General features: G+C 35.9%; 1 non-coding gene across 1 annotated transcript; it reads right to left on the reverse strand.

The window, feature by feature from the left end:
- Positions 1-4,240: 4,240 nt before the first annotated feature.
- On the reverse strand, positions 4,241-4,386 carry LOC128567090 (small nucleolar RNA SNORD15). The gene has a single exon (XR_008374759.1). It is a non-coding gene; the product is annotated as a small nucleolar RNA SNORD15 (small nucleolar RNA).
- Positions 4,387-21,842: the final 17,456 nt, after the last annotated feature.

The following is a 21,842-nucleotide window of genomic DNA, read 5'->3' on the forward strand; positions in this document are numbered from 1 at the left end:
AGCTATGGGGGCTGAGCCAAAACCTAATTTTCGACAGGTCACATAATCATGGCTTTACTATGTGACTGATATCATTCCTAGAACTGACAACTGGAAAACTGCATAAAGTAGAAAACAGTGTTATGTCTATCTCCTGGACAGGTGAGTTGGATACTCGCAAGCTGGACATCCATACGTTACTGCCCATTATGAGTTGACAAATGGCATAACTGCTCAATAGGGATGCCTCCTGCCGCTGCTGTTTCTCAGTAACAAATAAAGTCAATTAGAATGAAATGCTGTTATTTATCCCAGCCAGGAGCTTAGCAAGGAAGGAAGCCGTACATACACGTCTCTCAAAGACTTGAGAAAGTTTCTTGTCATCTGCTGGAATGCTGATGACTTGGAGGAAGGGCTCAGGGCTTGTGCCACTTTATAAAATTGGGCTTCCATTCAAAAGCAGTCATTTCTATGGAAAATTTGCAAGAATGCCACTTGTTTTCCATGTTAAAAATGACAAAATGCCACAACTTATTGGTCCACTAAACACATCCTTACTCTCTTGGACATCTCTCTATAAAAAAGTCAAAGCTTCTGGTAGCACAATCTCCTGCAGGAGAGGATTTTTTCTGTAGCTTGTGATAATAATATTAAAAATTATGTATCGGAGAAAGGCGCAAGATGGCTGACTAGAGAGAGTTCAGCCACCACATCATCCCAAATAGAAGGATTTTCAGGGGAGTAAGTAGAGCCCAAGTGAAATGCTGAGGAGAGGAGCTGGAACCTGCCTTTACTAGGGAGCCCACGAGAAGAGGTGCTGAACAAAAGAAGGAGCAATATTTTGGTGGAGACCCACATCTGAGGGTTTCAGAGCCCAGTGAACAGGGTAGGTAGCAAATGCGTAGTGGCGCTATGTATCATGGTAATTCTCAGCCATGAAAAGGAATTAAATAATGTCTTTTGCAGCAACTTGAATGACACTGGAGATCATTATCCTAAGTGACATATCTCAGGAATGGAATAACAAATTCCACATATTCTTCCCTAAATAAGTGGGAGCTAAACTATGACTGTAGATGCTCATAAAGTTGTGCAATGGGGGAATTAAAACTAAGACAGGGGAGAGGGCATGAAAAATAGAATGTTGCCTAGCAGGTACAATGTATGCTATTCTGGTGAGGGGTAAATGGAAAGCCCTGACTTCAGCATTAAACAATTAATTCAAGTAACATAAAACACGTGCGTTCCCGAAATCTATTAAAACATTAAAAACCATAAATTAAGTATTATATTATGATTACAACTACTATACAGCACATATTACTCATTGTATATAACCAGTTTTACATGTGTGTGGCATATTGATCATATGTATAACATCATATGGCGTTTAATAAGCCAAACATATATTATACCACCAACAATTGCTATATATCATCAGTTTCATACTACATATGCTAGACTGTTTTATAAGGGTTTTAACTCAGTTAATTCTTATAATAAATATTCTTATGAATTAGAAACCATTATTGTCAAAATCTTATAGATAAAAATTGTAAATCTTATTATCCCTCTTTCCTATACTTTTTGTATAGGAAGCTTCAAGTTAAAAATTTGAGATTAGTCATACCCAAAAAGGAAATATTGTCAGGTTACCTGTGAATTTGCCTGATATTGGTACCACTACCAGGCCACTAGTGCTACTTGGGTAACCCTCAATTCTACCCAATGCACCTTGATTTTCTGCTTATGGAAGCACTCTTACACCACAGGAGAGAATTTTCTGGCCTTGAACTTGAGTTTTCAACATCATCAAATGTTGGGGCTACGGCTCAAAGCATAACATATAAAATCTGCAATGAACTCTCAAACCTGAGTCAGCATTTTTGTGATCCGAACCTGGTTTTACTAAATTGGCATCACTATTTCAGCTGTGTACTAAAGGATTTCAAGTTTTTCAGGTTAAGGGAATTCTGACCATCTTCCCTTCTCAGGAAGGTGGTAGCCTGGTGTCTGGAATCAGGGACTTGGTCAGAGCTCTAGATGTGGACCTGATATCAGACTGCTGAGCCTGGAGCTCAGGATGAACCTGTCTTCTCTGTTGGAAGAAAGCAGAGAGTAAGGTCTGGACTTAGCTGTCGAAGCAACACAAACTACAGTAGAGCCCACACAGCTGACCACCTCCCTAAGTGACCTAATTTTCATAGATTGGACATGAACCACATATAGGTATCAGGACAGTAGGTTTAATTCCTCATGCTGACCACCTCTGTATGTTAATCTGTTTGTTATACTCCCTTGCGTGGTCAACTTACAGAGGTACTACTGTGTAAGGACTCCAAAACCATATACCTTCAGGGCGTTTGACAAGAATCTGGGGAACTAAATATAGTGAGCATCCTTTAATGACTACAGTTACAAACCTTTTTTTTTCTTTCTTTCCCAGTTCTTCCTGGATGAAGACAGGGAGCAGTTAAGGGAGATAATGTATCTGAAATTGAATTAGAACTATTATCAAAAATCAGGAAAGTTACTCGAGTTTTGGCATTATTTATAAGAACTACCTGTACATATATAACATATATAATTAACTTTAATGTTATTCTTTAAATAGAACATTTTTTGGAATCATGTATAATTAAAGTTCAAGATTATACCAAGAAAAACTTTAGGGTTTTTTATAGCAAAAACGTTTCTTATTAAAATTAACATGAAACACCAATGCCAAGATTCTAGGATAAGGTGCTTTGATCCCTCATCATATTAACACTTGACCGTATCAGGTTGAATGGTCTAATTTGCCTCTTTGACCACTGCTTTTTTGGAAATATAACATTCTATGTGTTAAATATACCCAAGGATCTCTAACATCCCTGTAGCTTGAAATTCTGGGATATCTAGAGAAAAATGTACACCTACATAATACATTTTTTAATTGATGTAAGATTCTATCCCCTCTAAACGAAATACTAGAAAGACTATTGTTCTTAAATTGTTTGATATAGTGATTTCTCTAAATTGTTTTTCCTCCTGCTGTAAGAATATGGCTTAACAACTGTGATGTTTGATGAAAACTGAAGATCTTTTTAAAGTCAAAAGTAAATAAATTGGAGTGCTTACTCAGAACTGCAACAGCTGTGTTTTGATGTTTACAACCACAGATGTTAGATGTTTCCAGATGGAAACAAGGTTGTCAGTCTTCAATTTCCTCGAAAAAGAATTATATAATGAAGGGTAGTTAAAAACAAGTTTCATAGTTATTTTGTGATGCTAGTCAGGAAATTCCACAGCTTACTTGAAATACATGTCTAATGTAGATTTCACTTCGTTGTACATACTGAGTTCAAACATTGAAAATGGTCTGTTTATTTAATTTTATTCCACATAAAATATGAACAATGATGTTCTCAGTAATGCTTTAAATAAGGTTACCATTTTTTTGATTCTTGAATATTACTAGGTATGTTGTGGCTAGGCACTACTAAAATAATAGCAAATAGAATGATGGGAATTAAAAAAATATATTTTTGAGTGATTATACTAAACTCTCTGGCTATGATATTTTCATAAATGATAACTATCTGTGATATCTTTATAATTTTACTCTGTGCTTAGCACTAATTTAAATACTTTATACATAATTCTACTTCATATGTAAAGCTTGCAATGATTCTATGATGATTCTATTATTATCCTCACTTTACTGCTAAATATTTGAGGCTCAGAAATATGAAAATAACTTGCTAAACTTTATATAACTAGTTAAATCATAAAATTATGATTGAGGTCCAGAAATTCTGATGCCACAGCCCAAATTTTCAAGCAAAATCTCTACAACCTCCAACTCTGACATGTTCTGACCACATAGGATCTTTTTTTTTTTTTTTTTTTTTTTGTCTTTGTACAAGACTTTATTAAAGGTCTTTACAGAGCAACATCCAGACTCCAGATACATCTGCCAAGGAGAACCTGTTATGCTGTGGGGACTGGCTGGGGCATGGCAGGCGGCTCTGGCTTCCCACCCTTCTGTTCCAAGATAGGCGTAGTAGGCAGTATCTCATCTTTGGGTTCCACGATGCTCACGTGATCAGGCAAAGGTTTCTTAGGGCCAATCTTACCAGTAGGGTTCCAAGGTAGCATGATCTTCACCTTAATGCCCAACACACCTAGAGGACAGCACAGTTTAGATATAGCTGGGTTTTCACTGGCCTCTATACACAAAAGGACAAAAGAGTTTACTCAAGTATCCTTGGGTCTGGTCCCTTCTCAGACAAATGCCTCTAAATCAATCAATGAACAGGACACTTTTGCAAAAGGAATCCATGCACAGCACCACCGAACGTGGCACTGACAAGGACCAAGAGCAGAATGTGACCTTTCTGGCTCCTCATCGTGTCATCACTGAAGGGGACCACATAGGATCTTATTTTACATCATCACAACCATATGAGGCAAATGATAATCTAAATTTTTGGAAGGAGTAATAAAAGTATTGACATAACAGTTCAATCAATATCAACAAAAAGCAATTCAATGCTCCAAACCCAGAATATTTCCAAAGTCCTCCTTAAGCACTCTGAGACTGTGGCTCAGGAATGCACCAGGTAGTTATCGCTTCCTGTTACCACAAGTAAACTCCTTGCTAACACCAAATGCTTGTCAGGTTTGCATAGCTTGACAATATTTAATGCCAGTAACAACAACAAGAATGAATATCTAGTCAAAGTCTATGACATGCATCTGTATCTACATTTGTATATACATATAGCCTAATTATAATACCAAATATTTAATTATATTATCAAATAACTCTGTTGGAAGGATAAAAGGAAAGAGGAATTACTTTTGTGTCTAGTGGATAGCAGAAAACAGCTTTTATTTTCAAAAGTGCCAAGTCAATGTATATATCAAATTTCAAAAAGCAAAAAAAGAGATAGAAGCCTGGTCTTTAGATCAAATGCCAAAATATCGAAATAAAATGTTTAAAGTTACTATGTCAATGAAAGGGAAGTGGAGGATTTGTCATTATTTTACATAAACTTTCAAAAAAAATTAACTTTTTAACTCTGGTCATAATTAACTATGATAGAACTAAAAACAAAAACGATGGAAAATCAATTATATCTTGCCTATTATAATTACCTATTTCATTTTATAGTATTCATGCCTTGATTTTATAAGTTTCAACTTAATTCTGTTGATTTTTGACACTGTCTCTCAGAAAAAAAGCCATGCTGTTGTTGACTTATAGTTGTGTGTATGTATACTGTAAGTTATATTTACTATATGCAATTTTCTATAAATAATAATAAATTTTATTGAGCCAGAGCATGGTCTCACATCTTCTACAAGAAATTAGTGAAAGCAATATATAAAGCCCGACCCTGGGATGGGAGGCAGGATTCTGCAATAGGTCTCAAGATTCCCAACGTCTAATTCATCTCACCTCTTGTCCCAGTTAATCAATAAATGTTCATCTGTGTTCTGGCATGGCAAATGTATTTAAAGCCCCAGATAATTTGATTTGAAGATAGGGAGATCATCCTCAGTGGAAATCAGGAGAAATCAGAGAAGCTCTTCCTAGTGAGAAAGATTCTTTAAGGCCTGAAAAGGATTTGATGCAATGAAGATTACTGATGAAATATCCCAAAGGATACTGATGGTAGTCAGCGAGGAAATGGAGACCTGGTTCTATAACAATAGAAACTGGATTCTGCAGCAAACACGTGTGCTTTGAAGAGGATCCAAATTTTATTATTCGAACATAGCCCTAGAAATACTGTGAGAACAGTCTTGTGAGGGGCTGAGCAAAGAAACTAGGGAAAACAGTTGTCAGACTTTTAATCCGTAGAACTGTGAAATATGAAAAGGGGTCATTTTAAGCCACGGCATGCGGGGTAATTTGTTATGCAGCAACGGAAAACTAATAATACACCTGGAAAACTCAAAACAGTTTGTTAATATTTTTGGACAGGCTATTTTATTACAAGAACTATTAATGAAATGTCTAATTTTGAGTTGCCTTCATATAAATATGGTATGTTTGAAGTCCCAATTTAGAACTTCTTTGAATAATTACATAGCACATCTTCCCTACATATTAGTTACTAGAAGTTAAACTATCTACTTAAGTTTTACTTTCCTGCCCTTTATTCATCATTCCAGCATTCAGAGAATGTGAAAACAGTAGAATTTCCCAGTGGTGGTGCTAATTGTACTCTGATTACATAGGAACCTAAGGAAAGACTGAAAATATATGGATTAGTCTCTCATTCTTTTAATGTTAATGTTTACAAAGCCTGTATCTGTTACAAATATGATACAAGGAATTGGGTGATAGGACCCTAAATTTGGCCATAATGTAAAAAACTAAGAAAGCCAACACTGAGCAAGCAAAAAATGAATAAACATTTAGAGCTAATTTAGGTATATTAAGTATCGAAAGCTGAAAATCTTCTAAGGAAAGCTTAGGTATGCAGCATTTGGAGTTCAACTGCATTCTCATAGCAAGCACATTTTTGGTAACAATAGGCGACTATTTGAAGATATTTAAACTCAGGAGAACACGTCACCTCATTGTCTAAGGAGACAGGACTTCTTCAGGTTGTGCCATGTACAATCTGCATGGTGTGTGTGGGAGCTCTTCATGGAAGAGTCTCAGGATAAAAAAGATCTCTGTGCTTGCCCTAATCATTCATAAGAGGATAGAAGAAAAATAATTCCCATATGAACTGAAGTGAAAGATACCAGAACAGAAAATGTAATAAAAAGAAATGGTAGTTCAAGGGAAGATCAATATTAAAGTACTTCGGAAAAGTACACTTTATTAAAAACACCAGTTATCAGACCAAAGACAGCCTTCATGCTACTTACGTTACTGAAAGTAAAAGGTGAAAAGGAGAAGCCAAGCCAGGGAAGGTAAAGTGACTCCACAGACGCCCTAGTGTCTTCTGCAATTGTAGAACCAGGGATTGGGGTATTTTTGCCACACACATATGTGTACAGGTGTACTTAGGTGTATGTGTGTGTATAGTTTGACCCGTGTTTCCTCCATTTCTTATTCTGACTATAAAATAGTCTACTTCCCAAAGTCAGGAAATAATGACCCTACCAAAATAGCTGATACATTCTCTGAGATTTTGCTAACTCCCACCAGCATGAAGGGTATCACTTAACAGGCTATGAAATCCTTAGTGCGAGTCCAGACCTACCAACGACATAGAAAGACTTGCTGCTCAAGACCATAACTAAATTGTCCATGGAAGAAAAATCAGAAAAGACTGATGTAGAAAGAATGCTGAAGACATTTAATTGTCTGGTTCCACTCTACCTCAGTTTTACCTTTGTTCTTCCTGGATGCATCCACCAATAAATCTCACTTTGAACTTGAGCTAGTTTGCATTGACTTTCTGTCACATTTCACCAATGAATACTGCCTACTACAGAAGACTTAATATAGCAGCTAGAAACTGTGACCATGGCCTCCAGACTTTCAAGTAAAATACATGTGCTTGTGATGTGCAGGGGGGTCCTTTTTCAGCCCCTGGGCACAGAAACCTGGGGGAAATAAACACGGTGAAGAGAATCACAAAGTAAATTTTGGCCGGTGCAGTAACTCATGCCTATAATCCTAGCACTCTGGGAGGCTGAGGTGGGTGGATTGCCTGAGCATAAAAGTTTGAGACCAGCCTGAGCAAGAGTGAGACCCCATCTCTACTAAAAATAGAAAAACTAGCCAGGTATTATGGCAGGTGCGTGTGGTACCAGCTAATCGGGTGGCTGAGGCAAGAGGATGGTTTGTTTCCAGGAGTTTGAGTTTGCTATGAGCTATGACACCAGGGTACTCTACCCAGGTCAACAAAGTGACACTGTCTCAAAAAAAAAATAAATAAATAAATAAAAACAAGCAACAACAACAAAAACCAATAGATTTGATCATATATATATATATGTGTGTGTGTGTATATATATACAACTATTTTAAATTGGGCACAAACACCCTGTATAAGTGTTTACACATACACACAAACTCACACATAAAAATATGTACAGTATGTAAAAATACAGTAACTAAAAATAAAACCAAACTTCTTATGGTTGCTTATCACAGAAAGCTTGAAAAAAAGTGCTTACAGTGTGAATTTATGCCAAGTGAATGTTCCAACCTCCAGGCCAATAGTGTAATGAAGCACATGGTGATTAGTTCATAGTGGGTTTAATGCTGGATGTTGGAAGTGAAATAACTGTATTTAGAAATGATGTGTGTTTCAAGGATACTATTTAAACCACATTCCATTATAATAATTGTGTAGATCTGTACTATGCATTTCAAGTTAAGAAGTCCACATGTATCTTGATTGCATGTTTGTAAATTTAGAATTCTGACAAAGAGTGTTAGAAATTTAAAAATATGTGATACAAAGGCACTCAGGCATTCAATCCTGGAGCAAACCTGGGGCCTGAACCCAGATCTACATAAAATTAAATGTATGACCAGACCCATAGCTTCAACTTTGGTACGTTTAAAATGTTCCACTAGGCAAGCAGGCATTCAGTGGGGAAATCGTATCCTAATATTTTCCTCCTAATGTTCAAATATACTTCTTTTTTTCTTAGAGCTAATATAGTAGGAGACAGAACCCACACTACACAATTTTGAAATTGTTCTAATTGGGTCCCTAATGAAAGACAGAAAGCTAACACTTCCAGAAGTCTCTCCAAAGTATAAGAAGCCTAAAATACCCCAAGATTAATTCTGAAAACAAATGTGCTACATACTTCACTGCTGGGTGTGGCTATGATCACCTTCAAAGTACTCCCCTTGGGAATCTACGTACTGACATCAGCACCTAGTTAACCCTTCCAAGATATTTTGGAACTATTTTTCTGGAATGTCCATCAGAGCTGTCGTCATATTATCCTTGATGTCCTGAATGTCATCAAAATGTCTTCAATATTTTCTTCCTCTCCAGGTAAAGAAAAACATCGTGATGGGGGCCAAATGAGGTAAGTAGGGAGGGTGCTCCAGTACAGCTATTGGTTTACTGTCCCTCACGGACAGTGCTGTGTGAGCCGGTGTGTTGTGATGCAAAAACTGAACCACGGGTTGGTGAAAAGTTCAGGTCATTTTTAGTTAAGATTTTCTTAACCACTTCTCTATCAATGTTTACTTGGTTTGCAATGTTTCTCACAGGCAGCCGACAATTTTGACACACAATTAGATGAAGGTTTGCAATGTTTTCATCAGTTGTTATTCTTGCTGGTCACCCTCACCTCTCTTCATCAGGGACACATTCTATCTCCTAAGAAAAACATTTAGTCATTTGTACACTGCTGGTTTTTTCATTGCATTATCCTCATCAACTTAGGCTAACATGTCCCTGATATCATTTCCACTCTTGCCAAGATTAATAAGAAGTTTCATGTTTGTTTGTTGCTCTAATTCAAGCTCCAACATTCTTGTGACAGCTACAAAATACACAATAATAATGAACACCCATCAGAAAGTCACTGCCATGTGTCTACAGCAACACAGCTGAGAGGCACTGAGTTACCAAAGTTAGGAAACCTTCCTGAGTTGTTGGTATAGTGCTGTGTGCGTGAGCACACGGTGGCAAGTTTGCAAACGTAACTGTCACACCTTTTATGTGCGTCCATCTATGCATGCCTATACACATGGGTATTATTTTAGGACTTATTGTGGAATGTTTATGAAGATCTACTCCAGGTTTAGAACACCTCATAATAAACTCTGCTAAATATTTATTTCACTGGAATTCCAAATTCAAAGAATGAGGGGAATGCAGCAGTCTCTGAGTTAATGGCTGAAACTTTTCAGAAAGGAACAAAGATATGACTGCCCAGATTGAAGGCACGCATAGGACCCTGAGCATAAAGGCTGGGCCACGACTAACGTAAGAGTAATAAAACTGCTATAGGGTAAAGTTATAAACACATATAAAACAAAACTTATTAAGTTACAATAAATATAAATATAACATAAAGAGCTATTAGATAATTTCACACATCTGGACCATCTTGCAGTCCCTAAATCCATCCACACATCAATTTCTTAACTCTATTATTATTAACTGACGTTATCACCACTTGTCTACTTTAAGTTCTCCACAGTTTGTGTTCATGCCCACATTCTTTTTAACTATAAGCCTATTTTCTACTCTACAAGCGTGGTGGAGCTATCACAGAAATAGAGTTTGTCTTTGCGATTCTACATATCCTTGAATAAAGGAGCATTTACACAGCACTAGAGACTCCATGTTTGTGCACACTCATGTTTTTACTTATAGTATTAACATTTATACTTCAATTATATTTAAGTCTTATAGTTATTTGTAATCTAGACCATGGGTTCTCTTGTCTCTTAATATTTTCAAATACACTTGGGTTTGCAAAAGCTGTTCAATGGCCTCACACCCCCCTCCACCCCCCGCCACACACACAGAGCTAAATGCTCAGATATACAACCAACGTGCTCATGGTACAACGAGGATGTTCCAGCTCATTGTTCTGACTTACAGTGCGGACATTCCTTTTATAACACTTACGAGAAAATAGCAGTGGCCGTGCCCCTATTTATCTAATTCTCTACTTTAAGAACCTTTGGAGAAAAGTGATTTTATCTTATTATTTCTTTTAATATTTTGAGCGTTTAACATATTCTATATGCTCAAAAATCATTTATTGCATACTGCACGAGTAAACAAGTGAACACATGTTTAAGCACCAACATCTAAATCCTGCCTTAATTTATTCACAATCTTATTAAAAGTATAATCCAAATGATGTGCAAAAATTCATAGATGACAGCTCGTCTAATTTTCTCTTGATGCTTTTATTGGTAAAATATTAAATACGAGAAAATTAATTAACATTTCTGAGTCTAGGTTTATTGATATGCAAAATGCATGTGGTCACACACATCTCCCTTATTTTAAGAATTAAATGTAAAACAAATGTGATCCTTATAGTGGCTGCCAAATTTTAGGTAAAAATACATATCATTCTCTCTCTCTCCTCTCTCTTTTTTTTTTTTTTCCTGGTTTAAATGTATGTATTGTTTATCTCAGTCTCATCTTAAAGAAATAAAGCTCTGTGAAGGAATTTGACGGAGTTATATAGCAGGACATTCTTGCCACGGCCTATTGCAATAAATCAGTTTTACACAAACTTAAAATTCGACCAATGCAATGTTTTTATTCATAGCTTATACTGGTTTCAAGAGAACGTAAAGTAAATACCACATATATTTAGCACAGAAAACCATTAGTTTCCTCTAAAGAATTGGATACTTTAGTGTTAGCCAATTAACCACTCTCTTCTTTCTTGTCCACAGAACCCCCATCTTGTTTAAGGCCACTGAGCTCCACTCACAGGCATATATCCTAATTAACATCTGCGAATCATAGTAAGGCCACTCCGCTCTGCCAAATCCTCATGTTCCCAGTTTGTCTTCTTCTCCAGGGTTGGCCCTGGAGTGAAAATCTGCTTTTGTTTTCTGGCAGCAGTGATATTATGAGGATAAATAATTTATAATTTTGGATGTCCATTGTTTTCCCTCAACTTCGAACAGAATTAGAGATGTGATAATAGGAGCTATTGCATCATCCATGTGATCAGGAAGTAGCAGGACAAAAATGCCAGCTACAAAATATGTAGCTACAAAATGCCTGATATGGACATTCCAGAATCAATGTGTAAGAAGTATATGGACCCTTGACCACTTCCTGGGCCCCCTGCATGTGAACTGGGGCCCCCTAGGGCAGGGCTCGTGTGAGAAAGCTTGGGCTTCTGTTAAACTACTTCCTATGAATCTTAATGAAAGCTTTCCTATCTGATAAAACATCAAAACACATAAAATAAAGGAAACAAAGATAACATGGATTGTAAATTTTGTAGCATCTGAAAAATACTGGGAGTGTATGATATGAATTGGGTTAGCTAATTACAGAAACGTACTTCACGTGGACACAGTGAGTGCAGCCTAAGTCCTTTGTACATTTTACTCTCTGCTTATTGCTTTAGTATTTGCTGATTGTTCTGTGAAAAGAACTCATAAGAATTTGTGGGAACTAGAAAAACTAATGAAATCATAAGTTTATCAAAACACTTATCCTCAGTTTCCTTTTTCTATTTTTGGTTATTTCATGTAGAATGCAATTAATTCCCTCTGGTTTATTTTGATGGGTTTTTGATACACTGTAGCTTTCAGAAACACATCTGGCATTAAATCTCTTGCAACTTCATTCCTCACATGTGCTGAGCCTTTTAATTCTTTAAAAACATATGTAAGATACAGTTTAAGGGGGGAAAGTTACCATCTTTCTGCTAGTGAATAAAGGACTTATAAATGTGCCTATCAGTATTCATGTTTAGGTATGCATAATTCCACTGAGTGATGAAATGCAATCCAAGCATTTGTCACAAGGAACACGGAGGCTTTTGTTTTTATATGAAGGCTGCCTGCCTGTTACCTTTCAACTGATTTCTAGACAGCAGCTTTCTTGTGAGAAAAGACATGCCTGGAGCAGGTGTCTCGCTATGTGATAAAGTATCATGGTATGAGAATGAAAGATAAAAATGACTTAACAATTTGGATAACGATTCAAAAAATCTGAAGAAAATCATATAATCCCAAAGCATGAATACTTTTGAAAATTGTTTTAAAAATGTATGAAACTGTTGCTTGTGCATAATTTCAACACCTTTTGAAGTGACATAATCAAAGGGCACCATTCTTCCGTATTAGACATATTTTATTGATTTTTATCTTCAATGGAGTGAAGGCTATGGAGGTTTCATTTGTAGAAGTTGAAATACTGGGTTGAAAGTTACATTTTGGCACTGCAGACTTCTCCAAAGCATACATTGATCAAGTAATGTTTTTTTTCTTCTCTTCCTTTTGATTTGCTGTTTTATCAAAGAAGCAGTCTGTTCACTTGGGTACTGCCAAAAAAAGTAGACATTTTCTTTACACGCATCATTAATCATGAAAAGTTATCTTGAATTTTCATAGAGTAAATTAAACTAGAAAAAATTGAGTAAATAATACCTGACTGTGATGAGGGGAAGTAAGTTCCTAATTAAGCTCAGATCCACTTCAGTTCAGTTTTATTCAAAATCATCTCTTGTCCACGCAGATGGCTTTGACTCCAAACCCAATGGTCCCGAAGCAAAGCACCCAAACTATGAGAACTATCCTGGAAAGAGACTTTACCTGCCTCAGAGACTTGGAAGAGCCTGGGAGTGTTCACTGATACTCTCTACCCACCTGCAGCTGGTCATCTAGGATCAGGGCATGAGAACACTTCCCAAGCTGCACTTCCTCTTCATCAGAAGGATTGACATGTATGCAAATCCCGGGAGGCAGCTCTGCTACTCACACAGAACGGAAACTTGGAGAAAATGACAAATGACCACAGCTCTTCTATTAGTGCTATTTTATCCTACTACATGAATGCCTGCTGAAGGACACTTTGTCACAGGACATAATTTAATCACCTTGCATAGGATGAGAGAAAACTAGAAATTAGAGCAAGTGTTGAGAACATGAATCAATTTTTTCCTCTGTAGACGTAAATGTACTTCAAACTATTCCCACCTTCTCCCCTAAGGGCTGTATTTACTGAAAAACTATTTTTAGTCATTTGTGTCCATTAGTTAAGGCAATTCGTTGTCTTAAAACTTTCTCAATTATGGAAATAATACTTTTCTATATTTTTTACTGAATTATTCTAAAATAATGCCAAATAAATTATTTTTAAAAGTTACATTTTCCACTAGTGCTGATCTACATTGAAATTCTTAAATAAAGAGCATGTAAAACAAAACACTTTGATTCCCAAATTATCTCAATGTTAGTTCAATTTTATTAATGCTTAGTGAGTTTGAATTCTTAATGTCTGAGATAAATCTATGTGGTAGAATAATGTCTATTATTAGGTTGAGGTTCAGTTGTAATTAATTGAATGAATGAAAGAAAGACCTAATACTTCAATTTTTCCTTATTAAAGTGTGGTTCTAAAGGATGGCATGAACCATTCAAAAGAGAGTCTTAACAGTGAAAGTAAATGTACTACAGAAAAGATCAGGAAATTTCAGTTCTCTGCACATAACTAACTATTCCTAAAATGATGACATAAACAGTAAGAAGCAGAAGTTTTAGCACAGAGATAGTTTCAAAAATAAAGAGAAAAATTATGTGGAGTGTAAAGTTAATAGTGTACATAGTTAAATAAAAGAGTCAGTTGCTGAATAAACATGTTGTTTTTTTCCTACTAATTATTTTCATGGAATTATTATGTCAGACAGTGATATAAATTTCCAACTATGAATTTATTTCCAAGGTCCTTGTTATGGTGAAACAATTTTTTCTCTTCCCTCCAAGAATGGAAGTTTTGATGTTTCTGTGAAATATTATTTTTATATATTTACCTGAATAATATTTTAAATTATATTCTTTTCATTAAACTTGAAGAATGGCATTCCAAGGAAACAGAGAATGAAAAAAATATATTGCCTTTAAAAATCTATAAAAGTTGCATTACAAAAGAAGAGCCAGTGTAAATCTTAATTTTGAAGCCACTTTTCTTGGGAAACCGATCCCTTTTCCTAAGACTAGGCCACATGTCCCTGAAACACTTTTTCTAAGTGTCTTGTACTTTTCCTCTGTAGATTTACAACCACAACTAACTTTTTTTTTTTTTTTTTTGCAGTTTTTGGGCAGGGTTGGATTTGAACCTGCCACCTCTGGCATATGGGGCCAGCGCCCAACTCCTTTGAGCTACAGTAGCTGTCCCACAGCTAACTTTGTAATTATTTGCTTAATGTTTGTCTTTCACAGGAAATTATTGGCTACCTTTTAGGTTGAGGTTCAGATATCTTTTATTTATTGCTCTATTACTGGAACTTAGTCCCGTGCCTATAGATACACATATATACCTATATTACATGCACACATATATATCTATGTATATATGTGTGAATATGCATACACATTTATATATAAATATAACTATATATAAATATTATAACATATATTTTTCTAAATATGATAATATATAATTATAATATATAATATTTATATACATATATATTTTACATGTGCTTGTGTATGCCTCTCTGTCTGTATATATGTGCATCATAGAAACTCCTCCCAAGTTGCTAAAAGTTAAATGATAAACAGAGAATGGGGAAGTTCTATTCCTTCAGACTGAAGAGTTCATGGCTTCATTGAGGTATGAATACATTTTTACAATGTAGGCATTGTTTTAACTCCTGTGAATGTTTGCTTCCATTTCAAAACAAATACATTTAAGATGTTTGACATCTCTTCAGAGACAACCACAGTAACACTCAAAAAGAAAATCACAGTACTATGTGAAGAACATGGTAATTTTAATTATTTTAAGGACAGTTCTTATAAAGAGAATTAAGAAGTATTAGTATCTATCTACAGAGACATATGAAAAATCATGTAGGTAAAGTTACGAATGCAAAATTAAACAAGCTATTTTAGTAGCTGAAATGTTAGATTCATTATAAATTGCACTAAATGACAATTTGGGATACTAATACTATTGGAATGGATCTGGCATTATTTCTTGAAAATGTAGATACTGCCATTAAAGCCATCATGATGAGAAATATGGAAAGGATATAAAAATTAATGTGTTTAAATATGGCCTTGTCAGGACATTCTGAAGACCCCGCACTTTGGGAGGAAGAAGCCATTTGAAGCCAAGATTTCAAGACTAGTCTGTGCAACATAGAGACCCGACCTTTATAACAGATAAAAGGAAATGGCCCAGCTACCTCTTTTTACACCAAGGATTACATTTTCATCATTAAAAAAACTGTCTTTTGGGGTGGTGCCTGTGGCTCAAAGGATTAGAGAGCCAGCCCCATATGCGGTGGTGGTGGGTTCAAACCCAGCCCTGGCCAAAAACTGCAAAAAACAAAACAAAACGAATTAAAAACTGTCTTTTGAACTCTGGCTAACATCCAAAGAATTGCTTAGAAAGCATATTTTTTATTTAAATAAATGATACATAGTATTATATAAGACATTAAAGCTAATTAAAATAAATTTTGTAAAGTACATATATATAATTATTCCATGCAACAAATAGTGAGAACATTTTAAAAAATTGTACTTTAAGGTTTAACATCAAAGATACTCACAGGAGTATGTTTCCAAGTTAATAAGACGACTTCACATGTATGCTTAAAAGACCCAAAGAGATAAGATTGAATTTTTTTTTTTTTTTAGAGACAGAGTCTCACTGTACCGCCCTCCGGTAGAGTGCCATGACGTCACACAGCTCACAGCAACCTCCAGCTCTTCGGCTTCCGTGATTCTCTTGCCTCAGCCTCCTGAGCAGCTGGGACTACAGGTGCCTGCCACAATGCCCGGCGGCTATTTTTTTGGTTGCAGTTTGGCCAGGGCTGGGTTTGAACCCGCCACCCTCGGCATATGGGGCCGGTGCCCTACTCACTGAGCCACAGCCATCGCCCAAGATTGAATTTTTAAAAATTAATGTAAGCCACATTTTAGAAATGAAGTAACTGAAGTTAAAATTGTTATGTGATTTGACCACTGTGACAAAGTTAATAATTATGAAGGGTGGAGACATCCTTATCCTTTCTTAATTTTCTTCTTATTACATGATGATAAATCTTTTCCCATACTCCCTGGAGGGAAAAAATAGAAACATTAATAACATAGGGCAATACACACATATTGGAACATTTATTTCTTGACTTCATACGTTGAACCAACAAATACTGAATGTCTATGCAGGACAATTACCTACATAACCTTTTACCAAACTACTTCTTTCCCTTTTCTCACTTGTAGTTCTTAAGAATAACTGTACAACGTGCTGGGAACATAGCATTCTATAAAGTGGGACTGGCTGAAACAGCCTGGGCTTTGTTCCAGTCCCACCTAGAAATAGGACAACCCTCATCGCTTCACCACAGAAATTCCTGTTGTCCCTAGGATATAAAACCCAGGTACAAGCTGCTTTCCAAGTTCTTTAGCTGCACTTCAAATAGGGCATGCACAAATGAGATTCCATCTTCCCAGAGCTTCCTCAAGCCTTTGGTGAACAACGTGGCAGAAACCCTGGGTTTCCGGTCTCCCTTGCTGCCTATCTGTAAGTAACACACCCACTTCATGTATTTTGCTCTGTCTCACTGGGTGCAGGCAGGTGGTGGATAGTTAACCTACTTTGTACCTACCTTGCCCTGGGTCTCCTGGATATAGGCAGAAACCCCGGAACTTACCATGGTTTATAGTGTAGTATTCTAAATAAAGTTGCATTTGTTGTGATCTATCACCTGAGTCATTTTCTAAATAGTAAACAATTATAGAATCACAACCTAGAAGGCACAATTGAATTTGAGGAAATTAAACATGTCTTGGCATGATAGATAGATTTTTCATCATTATTTCTTATGTAACAAAATAGAGAAACCCAGTATTTCATATTTAGGATGTTCAATTTTCTGTTCTCATTTAGATGAAGGATGTTTTCACAATTCCCTTTGCAGGAATGCATTATGAAGTAGATATTTGTTATGATAAATTTTCAGTTCTATTACTCTTGCCTTTTGTTCTAAACTTTTCTTCAGAGAGTAGATGAATAGGTCGAGGATCCCTCGTCTGAAATGACTAGGATCGGAAGTGTTTCTGATTTTGGATTGTTTAGATTATGGAATGTTTACATATACATAATGAGATATATTCGGGATGGTACCCAGGGCTAAACACAAAAGTTGTTGTTTTCATATACACCTTGTACTCATAGCCTAAATGCAATGTTTCACAATACTTTAAATAACTTTGTGCACAAAGCAAAGCTTTACTAGGTTTGTGATCCACCACATGAGCTCAAGTGTACAATTTTTCACTTTTGAAGTCAAATCTCTAGCCCAAAAGTTTTGGATTTTCGAGCATTATTGGATTTCACATTTTCAGATTAGGTATGCTTAATGTGTATTAGTATGTGTTTAAAACTGCAATTTGTTATTTTATTTTTGTCTTAGAATAAATTTTGAATGAACACTACTTCTTTCTGATAATTTGAAATACAGATTAGCAGATTATTTGACAGATTATTTGACAAAAACCAATAATAATTTTATATCAAACATAATCCTTAGAGAAAGCTATTATGTGATACACTAATATATAAATGTATTTATTCATAACAAGTTGTTCCCAGATTTGAAATCCAAAACACCCATATATTCTCTAATGACAAATTAAAGTAGGATACACAAAATACCTACTCTACTGGGAAAAAACAGTTGCCTTCTGGCTGAAAATACCTAGGTGTTACAAAATTGCATTATTCTCACCAGTGCAAGCTGACCGAATCTTTTCATACTAGATTCACTAGGCACAAGGTCATTTATAATGCTCTCCATTATGTATCCAAAGGGCAATTTTCTGATTTTCTCCCGTATGTTTTAGTCTTTCTGACATAACTGACCCTTTAGAAGACAACTCTTTCCATCTACATGTAAAAAATGCTGAATGTATCCTTTAGCGATTTAAATTGCTTTTAGCAGGTCAGGTCACCTCATTTAATAGTTCCACATTACTTTATTCAGCTTGCAACCCTTAGAAATACAAAAACTATTTCTCCAATTCTCCTTTTCAATAGAACTTAATATTGTACCGTTAGAAAAATGATTTCCTGGCATGTGTGTTTCTTTTCTTCATATTCTTCTCTGTCCCAAGCACTACATTTTAAATAAAATCTTGGCTAAAATTTTGGAAATTCAGGTTTCAAGTGCTATTGATGTCCAGACCAATTCCTGCCTTATGAGTTTTGACATCTCACCAGTGTGCTTTGTTATTAAATTATCGCAATTTAATTAGCAACATCTATTGAATAATGATTGGGAAAAGGTTTTCTTCAATACATTTTAAAATTTGGAGACATCAGTTGCTTTCTGTTATGCGGACACTGCTTCCTGAGCTTTTTCCTCTCCCATAGTCTCATAGGAATTTTTGAGTTAAATGCCTGTCACTGTAGGCTTTAAAATACTCCTCATTTCATGGGGAATTCCTTTGGGAAGTGCCTCAGGCCTAACATAAATGCAGGCCTATAGAGGCTCTCAACACAGGCCTGCTTGTATCAAAATTTCTGAAAATCTCTTACTTTCTTACTTCAGAGATAATTTGAATCTTGCTTCAAGTATTCTGTTTACTCTCTGCTTCTTATTCTCATTCTCAACCTGCCTTTCATGGGCCAGACACAAGCCTGTAGGAGAAGATTCTGCTATTAAAATTATTCTTCTATTTTATTAAAAAAAAAAAACAGAATTAATAGTGATGTAACAATGCTAAGAAAATAAAAAATCATCTTTCATAACTTTATGTAAACTATAATATTTTAAAGTTACTCTAATTTGAACAATTCTTTTATATTCTTTTTACGATGAAAATTTGTAACTGTTTTGTATGAGCAAGGATTCAGTAAGTATCAACCATGAGTTCTTTTTTATTATGAACATTAGAGACTTAATATTCTTTAGAAAAGTTTTAGAGATTCACAGTGAAATGGAAGATGGTCAGTGACTTCCGACCCTCTCCCCTTCCTCCCTGCTCTCAACACCCTGCAACAGAATAGTACATTGGATGCAGCTGAGGAGCCTCCGTTGACACAACATAATCACCCACAGTCCACAGTTTACATTAGGGCACACTTTGTATTGTACACTCTGTGCCTTTGGAAATGTAAACCACAGGATTGCATTATATTATACAGTATAGTATGTAGTTTCACCAACTTAAAAAATCGTCTGTGCCATTTGTAGCAACGAATATTTTTGCTGTCACATTCTTTTTTTTTTTTTTTTTTATTGTTGGGGATTCATTGAGGGTACAATAAGCCAGGTTAAACTGATTGCAATTGTTAGGTAAAGTCCCTCTTGCAATCATGTCTTGCCCCCATAAAGTGTCATCTGATTTTCAAAACAAGCTCTAGCTAAGAAAAATTCAGGCCACAAGTTGTATAAATGTAGCTCTGGTTGAAACTTTTTGGCTGTTTCTATTAATTTAAGCGAATGTCTAAAATTCTTCAACATGTAAGTGTAAAATAATAACAAGTACAAGTATGTCCACAGAAAATTATAAAGTACTGGAACAGAGGATTGTAAAAAATATAGTTGGGGAGAAAGTGCCATTCACCTAAAGACATGTGAAATTGGAAGTAGTTTTCTAAAGCTGGTATCTCTCACTATTTCCCTGGAAGAGAAATGGTCAGAATGGGTCATCTGGCTAGCATGCCCAATGAAGCAGAAATAAAAGAAGAAAGAAACAGGTAAACCCCAGGTAGATGATCTTTGTATTGCTAAAGAAAAGAACTATTCGTGACTCTTGTTAAAGAAGGGTAAGGCGGACTTTTTTAAAGGAGGGCTTCCATATGAGGCCTTGCAGTAGAAGAAAGAGAATGGGTTTGACTCTGACTATAGCATACGAAAGCAAGAATTTTTAGCCGAGGCATAGTGTGAGGAGCAATGAGCTGAAAGTTACCAAGAGAAGACACAAGGAGTGAAGTAGGATTGCGGCTAAATTAACTGAACAGGATTCTTAGTGGAGGCAAGCCAGGGTGATTAGTCCTCACCAGGTGAAAGGTCAAAGATGAGGAACCCAATCAAACATTGGAAATGATCAGTTATCAAAGGCAGAGGATTCTGGCCTAAAAGATTTAGCAGGATACATGCTGAAACTGAGCAATGCGGAGGTGAAATACATGAAATACATGCTGAAACTGAGCAATGCAGAGGCCTACTCAAAAGTCAGGCCTAATATAGAAGAGATTTCCATGGAGCCTGAGAAAAATTCATCAAGGAGAGAATCTCTATAAATATTCAGAAGTAGTGAGAAAATAATTCACCTCTTCAAAATTAAAAGATAACCTATTATAATCGCAGTAAATATGTGTGTGTATCCTTAATGTGACATTCTTTTGAACAAATATAATCTATCACTTCTAAAAAATCAAAACCTGATTCTGTTTATCCTTTTTAACATATATGATAAATTTCCCTTTAAAATAACTTTTTGAGGGGTGGCTCCTGTGGCTCAGTGAGTAGGGCACCGACCCCATATGCCGAGGGTGGTGGGTTCTAGCCCGTCCCCTGCCAAACTGCAACAACAACAACAAAAACAGCCGGGCGTTGTGGAGGGCACCTATAGTCCCAGCTACTCGGGAGGCTGAGGCAAGAGAATCACCTAAGCCCAAGAGCTGGAGGTTGCTGTGAGCTGTGATGCCACAGCACTGTACTGAGGGGAACAAAGTGAGACTCTGTCTCTAAAAAATGAAAAATAATAATAATAATAACTTTTTGAAATTATATTATTTATAAGCCTCAAACCTTCTAAAGTTTCTAACAATAAATCAATTTCTGAAAAGGGTGAGGGGTAGATCACAGGTTGTAGTTAGTCCCATGTAAAAAGGAATGTGTGAGACAGATGTGTCCAGAGCAAGGTGCGGTCATCACCCAGAAACCAGCTTCTGACCACTCCTCTAATCAGAGTCTTCAGGAGGAAATATAAAAGTCACATTTCAACTCTCAAAGTTTTGGTCTTTTTTTCTCCAAGTAGTTTTATAAATAATCTCCAATATTCCTAGAATCTATAATCTAAACAGTATCATTTTGTTTCTTTAACTTTTTATTTTCAAGAGACTTAGAAAAAGAAATACAAAAGTAACACAGGGAGTCCCCACATGCCTGTTGCATTATTTCCTCTGATGCAATTATGGTATATAATGCTGAATTAAAAGCAAATTTGTACTTTGGTCAGGAGATGTTTTATTTGAAAG

Source organism: Nycticebus coucang, chromosome 15, assembly GCF_027406575.1.
Source record: "Nycticebus coucang isolate mNycCou1 chromosome 15, mNycCou1.pri, whole genome shotgun sequence".
NCBI classification, from domain to species: Eukaryota; Metazoa; Chordata; class Mammalia; order Primates; family Lorisidae; genus Nycticebus; species Nycticebus coucang.